The sequence below is a fragment of the Phascolarctos cinereus genome, unplaced genomic scaffold (genome assembly GCF_003287225.1).
Source record: "Phascolarctos cinereus isolate Bilbo 61053 unplaced genomic scaffold, phaCin_HiC Scaffold_3;HRSCAF=262, whole genome shotgun sequence".
Taxonomy (NCBI): Eukaryota; Metazoa; Chordata; class Mammalia; order Diprotodontia; family Phascolarctidae; genus Phascolarctos; species Phascolarctos cinereus.
This window is the reverse complement of record NW_027555736.1, coordinates 69,878,732-69,897,240: the sequence shown is the minus strand read 5'-3', so window position 1 is coordinate 69,897,240 and position 18,509 is coordinate 69,878,732. Positions and strand designations below refer to the sequence as shown.

The following is an 18,509-nucleotide window of genomic DNA, read 5'->3' as shown; positions in this document are numbered from 1 at the left end:
ACCTGGTCTTTCCATGTGGATGGATGGGCCAAATTTCTTTGAGTGATTATAGATTTCTTCCAGAAGCCTGTGAAATGTTTAGGGATTGTTGCAGTTAGCACAAGATTGTCCATCTACAAGACCACACCATCCATAGGGAATCACTTGTCAAATTGGACTTTGCTAGATCTCCATTGTAGTGATGAGAACTTTTACCAAATGTACATCTCCTTTTTTTTCTTCCCTGATATTTGTTATCAAATAATTGATAAATAGGGTTATTTCCATTGAAATCTTGAATAATTTTGCTTTATGGATCAGATACATTTTGTTGTAAAAGAACAACAGGCAGCATTTTGTTATACTGAATTTATTATTTTTGTGATCAACAATAATTAACACAATAGGATCTTATATTCTCTGCATGTGTCAATTAATCTTGAAACAGTAACTGGGTGGCCCATTGTTGAACATTACTTATGAAAGTGTGCTTTTTCCTACTAATACCCTCATTGAGAATGGCTTCAATGCATGTTTATCTAGATGACTCTCATAAAGATTTTTGTATAGTTAGGAGAATGGGTAAATAGACTGGTTATTATTAATGTTCTCTCAGTCACTTTTTTTGGTATTAATAAGGACTAATCTATAACACTTAAATATCATCATTGAGAATAGGAATGTTTATAAAACAGGGATACATTATGTTACCACTTTCACCAAAGACAGAGGAGCGAGCCCTAATCTGCAGTAAGAGTTCAGTTAGACATCAAGAAACTGTTTTTACATAAAGAACACATAACAATGCTTCTAAAGGAGATTGTAGATGTTCATCTCTAGAAATCAGTAACATTACAGAAAATAACCTATCTTATATGGCTCTTGTATGTATAGTCTAACCCACCTGGTAGCCAGAAGCCCGACTAGGTAAACCATAGCGGTTCTTTTCAATTCCAGTAGTCTGTAAATCTTTGATGCTGTGGCAGATACAGCCTTTCCCAGGATCACCTCACATTTCAGCAAACATCAACAGGAAATTTGAGCTATCATTTGGTCTGTCAGAGTTAAAGACACAGAATGAACTCAATTCATCATTCCCCACAGTGAGTTTGTGTTCAGTTGTGGCCTTAGATCTCAGGAAAGTGAGAATAAATGGAGCTCTCTCATCAAGTTTAGAGCTTGCTTGGGTTGTGGGAAAAATCTCTTCTTCTCAGTCGCTATGCTCTAGACATAGAGAATGTACCACCAGGGCCAGAAAAGAGTTTCACTATCATAAGCAGGGGGCGGGGAAAGGGGGCTTTAAGGCACATTAGACACCAACATTAGTATTCTGAGAAGATTTTAATAATAATCTAAATACTGGCAAAATTATTTCCAGAGGACATGCATTTCAGGTTTTTTGAAGGATGTTTATAATAAGCTGGAGAATTTCTCTTGTTGTCGTTAATGTGTTAGAATTGGCTTCAGTTAAATTTTACATGAAAAGGATATATTAACCTGCATAAAATATGTACATAATCTCGATTTAAAATTAAAAAGAAAAAAAAACCCACCACCATTACGCAAACACGCAATCCGTCGCCCTGAGTAAAAGCTTTGGGAAAAAAAAAAGCAAAAGAGCAGAAAACAAAACCCCAACAACTTCCTTCTATCGGATTGGTACCATTTCAGCAGAGATAAAAATTCTATGCTCCCCTTGGTACACATGCATTTCACATTATTGTCACTGGGAGTTATGTATGTCGATAGATTGGGGTAGGGGGTGGGGCGGCAGAGAGAGGAAGAATAGATGCTGGAATCTTGAAACGGATAGTGATTCAAGGAAAGTTCATCAGATGAAGGAGTCAGAAAATAAGGGAGAGGAAGAGATGGTTCCACAGGCCACAAACGAGTGGCACCAAGTGGCTTTGAGCAGAATGTGATCTTTTCTGGGATGGAAAACTACAAAGGCGAGATAAGATTCTTAGCATCTGAAGTGGCCAGAGAAGTCAGCTTTTCCCTGTTTCAGACTCAGAAGCAGAGAGAAGTCACGCTTCCTCTGGACCTCACAGGAACCCTGGAATTTCACTGCACGATGGGTCATGTACTGAAGACCTGCTAGGACTCATGAAGTGATTACCAAGTCATCCTTACATATTGCTAAGCAGTTACAACTGATAAAGGAAAGGCAGTGATACATCTTGTGTAAAACACTGGCCTCAGAGTCATGTGCTACTTCAAGTCTCTTTTCTAACACACTGGCTGTGGGATCTTGGGTCAGTTTGTTAATTTATTTAATCTCCAGTACTCAAGGCACGTGGGCAGTCAGGTGGCGCCATAATGCGTGCAGCACCAGTCCTGACGTCAGGAAGCCTCATCTTCCTGAGTGCAAATCTGGTCTCAGACACTTAGTCTCTGTATAACCCTGGACAAGTCATTTAACCCTGTTTGCCACAGTTTCCTCATCTGTAAAATGAGCTGGAGAAGGAAATGGCAAACCACTCCAGTATCTTTGCCAAGAAAACCCCAGATGGGGTCACAGAGTAAGATGGAAGGTTAATATAGTATTTTGATCTTATGAAAGAGTATGTCAATTCAACAATTATTTACTGAGTGCGTTGTACCTACAGGGCACTGTACTAGGTACTGGTAGAATAAAGAAGAAAATAGTTCCTGCCCTCAAGCAGCTTACATTCTAGTGGGGTTATATATAAACTGTTGTACAAAGTAATAGAAAGCCACTTTAAAGAAAGTGATCATGAACAGATAGGACTCCTACGGAGGGGAGGAAGTTCATAAAGAGAGGTCAAGAAAGAGAGGGGAGGCACTTATACAAAGTCTAGAGTCAGTACATAGGAGGTCAGGGAAGAGCCAGGAGGCAAGTTTGATTAAAACAGAGTGCAAAGAACATCAATATAAAATAACTGGAAAGGTAATGGAGAGCCACATTATGAAGGACTTTAGACGCCAGGATGAAGGTTTGTATTTTATCCTATTGTTTACCTCACCAGGAGTATTGCAAGAATCAAATGAGACAATATTTGTAAAGTGTTTAGCAAACCTTAAAGTGCTGTGTAAATACTAGATATTATTATTATTACCAGAGGCAATATTAAAAGATTTTTGAGTAGGGAAGTCATATGATCTGATCTATTTTAGAGATTTTAATCTGGCCACTGTGTGTAGAAGTGATTGGGCCAGAGCTATAAGGGAGAGATTCAAAGTAAGGTCAAATATTCAGAGGCTATTATTTTCAACAGAAATAGGAAAATTTGGCTAAGGGATGGGGACTTTTTGGGGAAAAGGGAAATAAAATTAATAACATTATTGCCATGTTGAGTTTGAGATGCTTTTAGGATATCCAGGTGAAAATGTGAAAGATACTATCTACTTTTAAGGATTTATTATATTTTTCACTGATTATTGATCAAACATAAATTTTAATGGAAGAAAATTGAATTTATAACCTCCAGGAAGACCTAGAAGAGAACTTTACAGAAGTATTCAAATAATGCATATTCAAATTATGAGAAAGAAGTTTAATTTGGGAATTTTGTTGAGTAGAAGAATACTAAAATTAATCTCCTCACCTCTAGCCATTCCCTCCCCACCCCAACATTCACACATTTGTCTACACACACTTTGGGGGGAACACATGGCTTATGATTGAATACTTCTGAATAATAGCATGCAGTTAGATGAACAATTAATTATTAGCTGCTGACAATGGCCATGGGTTGAGATGATGATAGCTCATATTCATAAAGTAATTTATTTACTTCTATAATATCATCTTCTAATTTTATTGATAGCTTTTCGAAGTATCAAAGTGATAATGTTCTTTTATTATACACTATGGTTCTTTCCCTGTCTGTTCTTTACCAATTCTATCCCCATGTCTGCACACCCATCCTTTGTAACAAAGAAAAAAGCTTTGCAAAACAGAGGGGCGCAGCAATTGTGTCTGGAATTATGTGCACCATTCTGCCACAGTAGTTCCCCACCTCAAATGACTGGTACCTGCTAGGCATAAAAGAGAAGCACGCACAGATATGTTCAGTATTGAGGTCAGAGGAGGCCTAGGACTCTAGCCCTAGTTCTAAATAAATACTTGTTGACTTAATTTTCTATGAGGAAAAAGGCGTTTTCCATTATCTGTCCTTATAGACCAGGACTAGTCATTCCTTTATCACCTGGTATCATTTTCATAAGCCCAACTCTCTGAAATAGTCAGCACAAATATAATTATCCCTACTGAAGGGGATGAGGGTAACTGAGAATTTGTTGTTTAGTTGTTTTCAGTTGTTTCCTACTCTTTGTGACCCCATTTGGGGTTTTCTTGGCAGAGATGCTGGAGGGGTTCGCCATTTCCTTCTCCAGCTCGTTTTACAGATGAGGAAACTGAGGTAATCAGGGCTAAGTGCTTTGCCCAGGGTTACATAGCTAGTAAGTGTCTGAGACTGGATTTGGACTCAGGAAGACTTGTCTTCCTGACTCCAGGCTAGGCACTCTATTCCCTGAGCTGCCAACTGAGAATATGAGAATTTAAATGAATTTGTCCAAAGTAATACAACTAGTAAATTGTAGAAATGGTGCTTGAATGAACCCTGGTGATCTTTTCCCTATAACAGGAGTTGGGGTGTTTTTCTGCCAAGGATTCCTTTCTCCTGTATATTTGCTGTTGATGTTTGGTGTAACGGCTCCTGTTTCAGTTTCTCATTTCCAGTGGGTAGAATTTTGCTAACTTATTTTCTCTTATTGAGAGTTTAGCTGCTGTGTTCAATGCACTGCTGGGAAATCATTTTTTTCAAAATTCTTTTCGCTGTCTCTTATTTTTGTAATCTCATGAAACAATATCATTTGTGCTCACATTTGATTTTTTAAAAACCTATTTAATTAAAAAAACTTCATTTTTGAGCATGCAGTATATGAGAGTTATTATTAAAAGACATTTTCTATCTCAAATAGAATGCACTAGAAATAAAACATAATTTGGGGGAAAAAAACAGAACACTGTGAACATATTTTGATCTTTATAAGCAAATACTGGAGATTGAGTGGTTCTATTCCCTGCTAAATCCAAAATTTGAATGAATATCACTCCTAATGTTGAGGTCATCACCTACTTGGTTTTTGACAAGCAAGCAGAAACAGCTGACTTTCATTTATTTTTGACCTTTCTGTTGAAAGATTCTAGAATGACCGTTCAGTCACATAATCTGACACTCGAATTCTCTTCGGAGATAGAGGCTTGGGTGTCTAAGGCTTATGGTTTGGGAGTGGGTTAATTAATCTCTTTTTATACAGACCTAGCACCTGCCACACACCTGGAAATGGCCTAGTCCTTCCCAGCCTCCATAATACACACATCTGTGAGCACCTCTTATGTGCCCTTGCAATGATGTTCTGTTACACACCACAAAACTTTCTGAGAATGCCTCATCTCTCTTAGCTGCTTGAGGGTATGGAACTTCATCCCATTTTCCCTTCCTTACCTCTTCCTTTGTCCAGGGTTTTTGTACATGAGAAGGGATAAATAAATGATTGCTAAGCTAAGTCCCACTGAAATATATTTGACCCCAAGTAAATGTGGTGACTGTAGGGATTGACAGCTTCTATACTTTAGCAATTCCCAGGCTAGGACTATTGAGAGGTAAGATTAAGGCTAAGAGGCATCCAGGGGAGGTAAGAAAGCACAAGTCAGGAAGTCCTCAGTTCAGATACCATCTCTGACATATACTGACTGTGTGACCCTTGGCAGTCATATTATCTCTCAGTGCCCCAAGAAACTCACCAAGACCAGAGGTGGCATGGCACATGATCCTCTGAATTAGTGGGAAGAGTTTTCTCCCTACAGCTACATGTTGTTCTCTATGTATATGTCTATATAGATAAGGATAGATATGTCTCAATGATGTGATAGAATCAGCTTGTACAGGCTCATGAGAGCTGATTGTTTAATTTTTGTTGTGAGAATCCACACCTTGGGAAATCAGCAAGTGCTAAAAATTAGGGCTTGATTTATTGCTTTGTTCATTGTCTAGACTTAAGAAAGTGATGGGGAATATGTTAATAACGCAAAGTATACTTCAAAGTGTGTTGTATATGTATTATTTTTCTTGGAGAGCTGATTGTTGAACGTTTATCAACATGTCCCTGGATATAAATATGATATAGATAGATATGGATATAATATAGATAGTTATAAATATAGATACCATTTAGCACAGTGCCCCAATGCCTGGAATGGTGCCTGGCACATATTAGGACCGTAATATGTATTTATTGACTTGACTTGCATATGTGTGTTTATTTGTATGTACAACATAGATGTGTGTATGTATATACATGCATATATGTGTATATATATATGTATGGTTGCATATTTATATACATACATATATATGGATAAGGACATAATGACAGGGCCTAGATTGATCAGTAATTTCAGTGATGTAAAGAGTTCTCTGTGAAAACTTCATGTATGTGTGTATATATGTACACATATGCATATATTCACATACATGTTTATGTGTGTATAGAGTCACACATATCTATATACATAGTTGCAGATATATGTATGTGTAATTATGTGTAATAGATTGTTAAATATTATAACTGTAGCTTCTGTAGTCATATCCTTTTCTTCTGTTCTCTCAAATATCATGGATTTTTAGAGGGACTTTTTTGCTCCTGAACCTTCTAGAATGGAAAAAAAAAAAAGAACATGTTATATGAATTTTTTTTTTGTTTTTCACAAAAATGTAAAATCCTTCCACCTATCAAGTAACAACTTAGTCATGTACAGGGTAAAACATATCTTTACAACATAGAGTGTTTAATAGCATTTAGCTGTTGTATTCTCATTTGGTCTAGCCCTCCAGAATGCAGTCGGTGCCTTTGGTAAGGAAGGGCAGTTGCTGTTTGTCCTTTGTTCATGAAGAGGACCATGACATCAGCAAAGAGATGCCATGACTTTCAAGTGAATTGGATTTAAGTGAGGGAGGGCTGTGCAGAGTCACCAGCCTCACTTTCTCCTCTGGAGCCATCTGGGTCCAGTGGCAAGACAGAGATCAGGATGACTGCAGATGGATACAGCTAAGGAAGGGGTAAAGTGCTTCAAAGCTCTAGATGAAATGAAGTGACATTCCATAAAATCGGGTTCAGATTGGTTGAAGAGACTGTGAGGGCACAAATTAAATAGAAAACCAGCTTGGATTCCAGCATTCCAGTGATGGGGCCAGTCTAGAGGGTCTTCATTGTTGCTATTGACTTGACAGTAAGGCAAAAAAGAAGTCATTACAATGCCAGGGTTCTTATATGGAAGGAAATGCAGGAATAATAAATACATCCCAATTCACATATAAACTTGGGTCACATTCTCCCATCCATACTTTCAGTATCTCTGTGAAAGAGTAGGCATCCACTTACGGTGGTTTGCTAAAAAGGCACACAAGTGAAGAAAACCCACACACCTGGAGTAACCCACTACTCTGGATCCGCAAATTTCAGTATCATCTCTTTATCTCAGGAAACATCTGTAAACATTCCTTAAACATGGCTTCTGAGTTGAATTGATCCTACCTCTGCTAAGTTCTTCATTCCCACTCTGCTTCTCACTCATTTTTTCACTGAGCTTTCAATGACTTCTCTGATTCTCCTGCCTCCCAGATTCTGTGTTCTCTCTGACAATTATCTAATCTTAGCTTATGGTTAATAATAAAATTTTCATCTTCTGTCTATTATCAAATAAATTACATTTGTCCCACAATCTAGAAAAGTTCTGGTCTTTGTATTTCCCTAGTTGGTAATTTAAAGCTCACCATCTATTCAAGTCTTCATATAGGCATCAATATATAGAATATATACAACATATATGCATTCTATAGCTCTCTATTTGCTCCAGCATCCAACTATTTGCCACATTCAAGGTGACCAACTGTTGTCTCATAACTCTAGGTCAGAGGAACTGCTTCTTTTAGAAACTCTTAGCAGACTTCAGCGTCAGACAAGTGAACTGTCAAGGCAGACAACTTTGCAACTACTTTTCCGCAGAAGCAGGCTCATGCCTCACAAACAAGTGAGTGATCTCTTCCTGCCAGGATGATAGAACCATATATTTTTGAGCTAGAAGAGACCTTAAAAGACTATCTACTACAATTCCTTTATTTTATAGATGAGGAAACTGAGATCTAGAGAGCTTGAGTGATTTGTCCAAAAGCACATTGATTTGAACCAAAGTCTTCTCTGACTCCACATCCCACAGGGGTTCCATTGTACCAGGGATGTAGTTTGCACATATGCAGGAAACTTCTAAGTCAAAAAGATCAGATAGCCACTTGAGTGTTTGAACGAGGTATCTATCAGTTTTTATGTAACTTCTGGTTGTTAATCAGAAAAAAATCAATTATTTATTGCTTGTCTACTGTGAGCTCAATACTATGGTCAACTCTGGATGGGGATCTAACCAAGAAGGAGACAGTAGGAGCTTAGAATCTAACTGGAGAAAGAAGTCTAAGATCTTGTCACCTCTCTTTTCACTGAACTCCATTGGCTTCCTATTACTTCTAAGACAAAATACTATCTTTGGCGTTCAAAGCCTTCCATTACTTGGCCTGTTCATAGCTTTCTAGTGTTATGCCATACTCACCTCTGTGTACTTTTTGAAGACTGGCCTTCTCATTATTACTCACACAAGGCATTCCATCTCCTGACTCTGGTCACTGGATGTCCTCCACTGCTGTCATGCTCTCTCTCTTTTCCTTTCTTCCTGGCTTCTTTCAGGTCTCAACTAAAAACCTCACTTTCCCAGACCCTTTTAATGCTAATTTCTCCCTCCCCCCCCATTATCTCTAATTTATTCTATATATAGGTTGTTTTTACAGTCATTTCATATTGTCTCTCTTCATTAGATTGCAAATTCTTTCAATCAATCAATCAATATCAATCAATCTTATTTATTAAGTACCTACTATGTCCCAGGCACTGAGCTAAATGACAAAAGACCATCCCTGCTTTCAAGGAGTTCACTGTCTAATGGGGGAGATCCTCTTTGAGGGAAGGGACATTTTTTTCCCTTTCTTTGTATCCCCAGCACTTGGCACAGTGCTGGACACATGTTAGGTGCTTAATAAATGCTAATTTACTTAGTTTGAAATGATTCACTAGTAGAATAGAACTATAGCATTTCAGAGTTGGAAAGACACTCAGTTGCCGTCTTGCACCAACTGTTTCTGAAACAAAACCCATCTACAACATGCTCAAGAAGTCATTGAGCCTCCAGTGAGGAGGAATGCATTACCTTCTGAGGTGGTCCACTCTACTTTAATTGTACAAAAGTTTTCCCCCCTCTTTCATCAAGGCTAAATTTGCTGATTTGAGATTTCCCTCCATTGCTGAAGTCAGGGACCATTTTCACCTTTGTCTTTGTATTCCCTGTAATTAGTGCCATGCCTGGCACATAATAAATACATGTTGACTGATTATTTATAGCTCTTTCTGCTCCTTTGGAGCCAAGGAAAAGTCCACCACTCTCACATGAAAACCTTCCAGATACTTGAACATAGCTAACATATCTCCCTCGAGTATTCTCCTTAGCAAACAAAGTCAATTCATTCCATTAATCTTATATGGTGTGAATGTGAGGTACATCACCATCTTGGTTGCCCTACTCTGGATGCTTGCCAGTTTACCAATGTCCTTCATACATTGTAAATACCTGTAAATGAATACAATACTCTAGGCATGGTCTGGCCAGTGTAGAATACAGAAAAATCATCACCTCCTTAATTCATGTACTTAGTGAAATCCAGAGGGCTTAGAAAACCAAGAAAGCTTAAGAATCTAAGTCTGAAGCAAACTCCCAGAACTAACTTGTTTCATTACCAGGAAACTGGAAGATGGTGGAGATTTGAAATAACTTGATCACAATACCCGACACAGCTATTTTAACTTTATTTAGACTTAGATTAAACTTTACAGGTAACTTCCCCATACGAACAAGATTCCTCTGAGATACACTGATGCAGGTAAGTATTTCATATTAGACACTTAGCACAGACCTTATGTAGAATTAGGTAATCAAGAAACAATTTCTATCTTCCTAAACATAAACATCCCCTTGAATGATGCTTCCAGTAAAAGTGCTTCTGTGGGGCATCTGGGAATTAAATCTAGCATATCAGTCGCAGATTCACTGGATACAGAAAAAATGAATTATGGTATTAGATCATCCGACTTATCACAGTGGGACTATGAAGGGTTTCAAGTATCAGTACTTTGCTTAATGACATTATATATAATTGAATTTTGGTATCCTATTCAAAAACATCCATTTAGCTGATGACTTGTAAAGCTCTAAATGGCTAAGTTTACCCTCAAAAGTTCCTTTAGGTCTTTCTCTCTTGCACATAGCAGCTGCTTGGCAAATATTTGTTGAATTGAGTTACTGCCTATGGTTTTCACAAGTTACAGTTTGACATACTTCGTATGTCCCTTTCAAGCTAAATTATCCAGCGCTCTAAAACTTTCTACTGTGTTTAATTTCTACTGTAGATGGGCTTTACTAACCTTCTTACGGATTCATAATTTCACTAGTAGGGAGCTTGCTGGTGTCACAGTGGACAGAGTGCTTCCTGGAGTCAGGAAGATCTGAATTCAAGCCTGGGCTCAGACTAGCTGGGTGACTCTGGGCAAGTCACTTAACTGTTCTCTGCCTCAGTTTTCTCAACCATAGGATGGGGATGATTATAGTACCTACCTTCCAGGGTTGCTATGAAGATCAGATGAGATATTTGTAACAAGTGTCCCACACATAGTAGGTGTTTATTCAATGCTTATTTCCTTCCTTCTCTTCCTTTCTCTATTATCCTACCTCTACCTCTGATTTCACAGTGTCATATGACAAGGATGTTAGGAACAGAGTCAACACCCCTGTTCAGTTTTACAGAAGCAAAGAGGGTGGCGTTATTCCAAAAGGGCAACGTTTCTATATAGGTGTTGCAGTTATGGGTGGAGAAGAGATGCCAACAGGGCACCACAGACGTGTTTGGTACTCAGTATCCCCACTTATATTTTAATTGAAGTGCTGAAAGCCACTCAGTGCTGATACTTATATAGAGTTTTTAGTCAGAGTCAAATTGGCAATAAAGGGGACTTTATTCAGTCAGGACCACTGAAATGAGAGCCCTCTCTGAACTGTCTAATAAGGAACCAGGAATGAGTGTCAGGGGACTGAAACTGAACTCTACCTGTGTCACTGGGTAACGTTGCTGGGATATAGGAGAAACCAGGTCTCTGGGTGGGTTCAACCTTAGCACATAGACATCCTGGGGCCTGGGGCCAACCCAGGTTTCATGGGCTCACGGTTTTCTAATGCTTTCTCAAAATAGCTAGTTTGCATGTCCCAGCCAAGCAGCCCATCAGGGTGGGAGGGGAAGTAGAGGAGTACTCTTAGGAGTCTAAAATTGCTCTAGCTGGAAAAGAGACACACCTGTATATATCAATATATGCCAACCCACCCCTGAGGGTGTCCATTAGCTTCCCTTACAAACATTCAGGCTAATAAAACAAACAAAAAATCATAGAACAGCTACTATTTACATGGTAATGAACATATAAATGACACACTTAAGCTTGTCTATAGAGGTGAAAGAATCCACTTCCTTTTTCTGGTGGTTTTCCTCTTCTCCCCATAAAGATCTTTATAATCTCAATAACTCATAGTATGGCCCTGGGTGAGATTATAGCAGGGTTCAGGGCTCATTGCCATGGTTCTATTTCTTTACTAATTTCTATGGTCCTACCTTTATTGCTCATGGCTGTTTATCTCTCCTGCCATAAATGCAACTGTCCATCCTCCCCAAATATAGGATCAGTTCTTAAGCAGCTGGTCTAGCTAATTAGTGTTCTGTAACCTCCAAGGTTAGGATGGCTATGGGCTTGGGCTCTTTACTTTCATTAGTCTCAGCAATTGCCCCTTCTCCCTAGAGAATAGCATGAATCCGTCCTTTAAACAAAGGATTTTTGCCATCACTGTAGCAAATACTACTACTGCTGTTCAAACAAGATTCTGTTTCCACTCCTGAACAAGTTAGGGTGAATTTCTCCCCACTCCCAAATGGGGTGCTTTCTACTTGTTCTGCATTTTCCACTGAGTCTTGAGATTTAGAGATACCCTTTATCCCTTTGTCCTCATTCCCTATGTTCCTTCACAACTACTGAGCCGTGGTGTGGAAATTAGCAGCTTTAAGAAATCATTGGGAAAAATAAAAGAGGGAAGGGACAGAAAAGAGGTTGTTCCTGGAGCAGTCACCTATGACACACGAGTAGGGTGGGGAAGGAGAAATAATACCTCATTATATTCTCCCCCGAGTCAAAAAGTTTGCAGTCCCTGCAGATGACACCAAATTTGTATTGCACGTGTGTATGGTTTACCTAATTTATATAGCATAAGATTCATGAATCACACAGAGTAGAATTACTTACAATCATCCTTATCTATATTCAGATATCTATGTGCCATACTTCCCTGAATACTCTGTAGCAGCGAACACCAATAAACTAGATACTGAAGGTGGCATGCTTGTTTATCAATGGCAGGACCTTGTATTTCAACTGATTCAATGGTTATACATTCCAGAAACTTGTTGTGACTTAAAGGCACTTAAGAACACTGTCACCTCATCCTTTCTGAGGGAACAGTTTTCCCTTCACCTGTGTGCTTGTAGCCCCATGTCTGCATCCAGGCTTGCCTAGGATAAATAGGGATATCTCCTACCCCTAAGGTGGGAAGGGGGGAGAGTAATTACAAAGCACTTTGCAAACTTTGAATGTTAGTTAACATTACTGTTATCGCCATCCTTCTTCCTTTCCCTGATGCTAAAACCTTCTCATATAAAAGACAAATGTTCCTTCTTTCAACCAAATAGAGACTGGCAAGGAAGGTGAGCAACCTGGAACTCTAAATCAAGGTATATCAATACCTTATTCTTATTGATTCTTATTGGACTGATAAATGAGCATGAGAGGGCTTTCTCAGTGGTGTCTGAGAGAGCTTTTTAGGAAAGTCTATTAAGGTCCATCTATCAAGAAAGGGGCTGCCCAAAGTGGACTTATTTGGCAGCAGGTTTTGTGGGTAGTGGCTGTTGTCAGAGGGGTGGTTTTTACCAGGTGCTTTTCTGTTGAATAAAAAATGAGCACTTATCTTGTGGGGGAGGAAGGGAAGAGAGGGGAAGTCTACTTCAGATAATATACAATTCTCTCCTGGGTACATAGATCCCTGATAGTGCAACTCTGTAGAATTGGAATCCCGTTTTCAAATATGAGGGTGATGTTACATCAACATTCCTATGTCCTATTCATTGATCGGTTGCTGTCATAATGGTATTATCCAACTGAACTCTCAATGCTTTAAGACTTGCATGGGCCAGCAATTGTATTTTGCTTTCATTCTTGAAGCCTAATTCAACTTGCACATTTTGTAGGATTCTTTAAGAAAAACTTATTTTTTCCCTCTCTCTCTCCATCTTTCCATTCCTCCCTCCTTCTCTCTCTCTCTCTCTCTCTCTCTCTCTCTCTCTCTCTCTCTCTCTCTCTCTCTCTCTCCCTCTCTCCTGTCTGTCTCTGTCTTTCCATCCTTCTCTCTGTCTCTGTCTTTCTCTGTCTCTCTCCTTTTCTCCATCTCTCTTTCACCCTCCTCTCCTCCTCCTCTCTTTTCTCTCTCTGTTTCTCACTCATTCTTTCTGTCTTCTCTGTCTCTGTATCTCCATCTCTCTCTCTCTTTCTCCTTGTCTCTCTGTCACTCTCAGACACTGCCTCTTTCTTTTTCTCTTTGTCTCTCTTCCTTTCTCTCTGTCTCTTTTTTCTGTATCTATGTCTCTGTCTCACTCTGTCTCTGATTAGCTTTCTATCTGTCTCTGTCTTTCAGTTTCTGTGTCTCTGTTCCTTTGGTATCAGTCTCTCTTTGTCTGTCTGTCTATCTATCTCATATGTCTGCATGAGAGGATTTAACATCTCTCAATATGGAAACTTTGTCTTTCAGTTTTGGAGTCAGGAAATGTGTTTATTAGTGGAATGACATATTTACATTTTTACAGGAGCCATCCAGAAATACAATAGCTTTAGATTCTACAGCCTGTTATGGGGCCTTTTGGTGCCTTTTCAATCAACCACTAGCCAGATGACTCTTTAGTTGATTATGGGATTGTCTCCACACCTATTGAAATTGGATTGAACTCAGCAGTTAGGAGAACTCTGTTCCTGAATCCACTATAGATTCTTCATTGGTCTGTAGACAAGTGATTCCCTTTTCATTGTCTCTGTTTCTCTATCTAAACTGAAGACCTAGGGGTAGCTAGGTGGCACAGTGGATAGAGCACCAGCCCTGAAGTCAAGAGGACCTGAGTTCAAATCTGGCCTCAGACCAAACACTTAACACTTACTAGCTATGGATCCCTGGGCAAGTCACTTAACCCCAATTGCCAAAGAAATTAAAAAAAATAATAAAAATAAACTGAAGACCTGATTATACCTTCTTGACAAAGATGCATTAATAATTAGAAAAAAAACCCATGGTTCTGTAGAAAGAACACTGGATTTGTAATCAGAAGACCTACGTTTGAATCCCAGCTCTGGCACTTACCACTTGTGTGACATTGGGCAAGTCATTAACCAATCTGGGTCTCAGTTTCATAGGATCATAAATTGAGAGCTAGGAAGGCTCTTAGAGACCATCAAGTCTAACCCTCCCAGCTTACAGAAAAGGAAACCAAGGCCCAAGGGAAATTAAGTAGCTCAACCCAGATCACATAGCTCATGAGCATTGGAGGCAAGATTAAACTCAAATTTTCCTGACTCTAAGCCCTCCGACGAAGAGATGTTCATTCTTCCACCTAGCTTTCCTCATTTGTCAAAAGAAAGACTCGAGGACCTCTGGCATCCCTTTCAAGTCTTAACCTATGAGCTTATGAAGACAAAATGTGATTTGGTATGAGAATTAGATCATATGTAAGGCTAAACAGGATTGCCGTGAGATAACTGTAAATATGAGGAATAAGAAATGAAACTAACTAAAAACATTCTGCTTTCTTTCTATTGAAAGCTAAGAGAAAGGAAAACACTAAGATTCATGGATTTATGAAGGAAATGGGGTTGTGTCAGTACAAGTGACCTATGATGATAAGGCACCTCCTTTAAGGAACTATCACCAAATAGGTCATTTCTAGTGCTTTGTATAGGAGAGCACATCTTTTATTTTGAGGACACATCTTTGCCATTTTAAAATTGCCCTGTGAGGGGGTATAATGAAAACCACAAAGCATTTTGTTATGAGACTATAGCTTAGGAGTCATCACTTGTTTGGCGTGTATGTCATTTTGATCTTCTGTCCATCCGCAGTCTTTAGGAGGTCAGAGGGTTAGTGAACGGTCATTTTGAGTTAGGTAATTTTGTAGTCTGTGTTTAGAAATGTCTTATTCACTAGCTCAGCAGCTAGGTAGTGCGGCAGACAGAGTGCCAGGCCTGACTGGAATTAGGGCTCATCTTCCTGAGTTCAAATTGAGCCTTAGACACTTGCTAACTGTGTGACCCCAGCCCTACCCTCTTTTTGCCTCAGTTTGCTTATCTGTAGAAGAGCTAGAGAAGGGAATGGCAAACCACTCCAGTATCTTTGCCAGGGAAACCCCAAATGGGGTCATGAAGAATCAGATACAACTGAAACTAGCTCCTAAGTCATGCACTGAGAGGTGAACCTGGTGTTATGAATGTCATGGATGGGTAAGATCAGAACTCACATAAACTGCTAGTCATCTCTATGGACCAATTTGCTATCTATCTATCTATCTATCTATCTATCTATCTATCTATCTATCTATCTTTTAGATTGCTAGATGGATGAAAATGACACCTTGACATCATAAAATCCAGCTTAGTCTGGCCTTCAATTGTATCCATTAGAGCAGACGCATCAGACTCTTGGCTATGGTCATCAAAACTCTCCAGTGCTTCTGGAACCAGATTAGAACGTACTTGGTAAATGTTTAACAAAATAAACAAAAACTTTCTTTGTTCTTAAGTCATTGCAGTAGTGTTTGACTCTTCATGACCCCATTTGGGTATTCTTGGGAAAGGTACTGGAGTGGTTTGCCATTTCCCTCTCCAGTTCATTTTACAGATGAGGAAACTAAGGCAAATAGACTTAAGGGACTTGCCCAGGGTCATACAGCTAGTGTCTCAGACTGCATTTGAACTCAGGTCTATGACATAAATAAGGTTAATTTGTGGTTTTCTAAATCAATATCTGGCTTCAAAGACCCATTTGATACACTAGACTGTGCGGCCTAGCTTGGTGGTAAGTGAAAGTGGGACATTGGCTTTTCCATTTAGATAACCTTCATAATTGACCTTTCTCTTTCCTAACTCTTGCTTTAATCCACAGTTCTGTATACAGTTCAGACTCACTTTTTGGCAATGGTCCTTTGTAAATGACATCCCAATTGGTCCAAATCTTCCACTGACAAAATAATAATGAAAAAGGAGGAAAGTGGGTAAAAGGCAGTGAAGTAACTCTATTGTCTTTCATTGGCCATTAGGAATTTATTTGCAGTTAACCATGCTAGGAAAATGTAATTAAACACATGGTTGATAACCATAGCCACGGGTGCCGATCAGAAAAATGATTGTTGCTTCCAAGATTCCAGAGATTGTTATTACACATCTTTTGCTGGAAACTGTATGCACTTCACAACTGTGAACCTCCTGTGAGCTTCCTCATATTTTCAATCAAATTATTACACACTAGAAATATGCATAAGGGAAATTATTCTACGCACTTTATGGTATGTTGTTGCTGGTAGCGGTAATTGAAGTACCTTTCCCACTTATGAAAGTACTAATTTTATTTGTTTTTATTGCTTTTCCAGATGCAATTATTTATTTAGTGTGCTTTGGCTTTATTAAATTATGTTTACTATAGGAACATCATAAAAATGTATGAAAACAACACATCAGCCCAGCTAGCCCAGTGACCTGTATTGAGAAATCTAGTGTTATTTTTCATATCCAAACATAATGGAATAACGTAAGAATAAACAGATAATCTCCACTACCAAACAATGCAATTTCCATGTAATAGAATAAAACACCTGGACAATATGATTTCATAAATCTTGGCTCTAAAATTTACATGAGTTGGGTGTTAGGTGGTTATTTTAGGACACGTGGTATTTCTAAATGGAATCATTATAATATCAGATGTAATTAACCCAAAAAGCAGGCAGTAAACAGGCTTGAGTTGGTGAGTGAAAAATGGAAAATGGTTTTAGTAACAAAAGACAAGCAAAGCGGGGAGAAGAAAGAAAGAATAATGATCCCATCCTGTGAAGTTTCAGAAATTTACAACTGTAGGCTGGCTGGTTGGATGGGGAAATCTTGCTGTTGGTCCCCCAGCCCTCAATTTCTATGTGTCTGGGCTTCATTCACTTACCCAGGTGGCATTCTGATACACAGTTTGCTCTATATTCCTATTGCAAGGAGAAAAATGAAAGCTTTTAGTCCTTGAGGGGTTTTGATTTTAGTACTTTTTTTTTTAAACTTCACTGAATAGATTCCTGATGTCCTATAATTCGATGAAAACATGTATATGTTGAGGATATAAGGCCACTTGAGTGTCCTGAGTTTTAGCAAGAACACCAGGCTAGATGAACATGAGCCAGAAAATGACAGCACCTCAGAAACAAGCAAAAACAAAAAGCTAAACCAGCCAGTGCATTGATGTAGACCCATCTCCACCCCCATCTCATCCCTGGACTGTAATTTCTCTTCATATCTCCCTTTCACAGAGTCCCTGAATTTAAGAGTTGGAAGGGACCTTGGGGGCCAGCTAGAACCATCCTCACTCAAAGTAATCCCCACTTTAATATACTTGACAAATTATGTGTCCTAGCTTCCACTTAAAGATTTCCAAGGAAGGGGAACCCACTGGCTTTTGGGGAGCCATCTCATTCCACTTTTTAAAGGCTCTAATTGCTAAGAGGCAGCTAGATGGTACAGTAGATAGAGTGCTGAGCCTGGGATCAGGAAGACATAAGTTCAAATCTGGCCTCAGACACTAGCTGTGTGACCTTGGGCTGTCACTTAATTCTGTTTGCCTCAGTTTCCTCATCTGTAAAGTGAGTTAGAGAAGGAAATGGCCAACCACTGTAATATCTTTGCAAAGAAAACTCCAAATGGGGGTCACAAAGAGCAAAGACAATTGCTAAGGAGATCTTCCAAATCCTCCTCTCTTGCTTTAAGGTTCTTTTCAGATGCTACTTTCCGCTGTGAAGACTTTCTCATCTTCCCTTCACTCTCTGTCCCCAGCATTCTTTTCATTCTCCAATTTACCTGGAGCCTTTTGTCTAGACCTAGCCTTTGCCCCATCTTACTTTACTATACACTGAGCTGGATACTGAACTATACACTGTATGAATGAATATGCCTTTCTCTTCTTTGTAGAGTATAATCTCAGTGAGAGCAGGGACTACGGCATTTTGCTCCTTCATACCCCAAGTCAC

General features: G+C 39.0%; 1 protein-coding gene across 4 annotated transcripts in view; it reads left to right on the top strand.

The window, feature by feature from the left end:
- The window catches only part of VSTM4 (V-set and transmembrane domain containing 4), a 161,706-nt gene that overhangs the window by 99,088 nt on the left and 44,109 nt on the right, over positions 1-18,509 (top strand). Inside the window, exon 8 of one of the 4 annotated variants that reach the window (XR_013485215.1) lies at positions 7,918-8,038. The exons of the other annotated variants lie outside the window; for them this stretch is intronic. The gene's annotated coding sequence lies outside the window, so the exon portion shown is untranslated. The remainder of the gene's footprint in view (positions 1-7,917; positions 8,039-18,509) is intronic. 4 annotated transcript variants of the gene reach the window in all.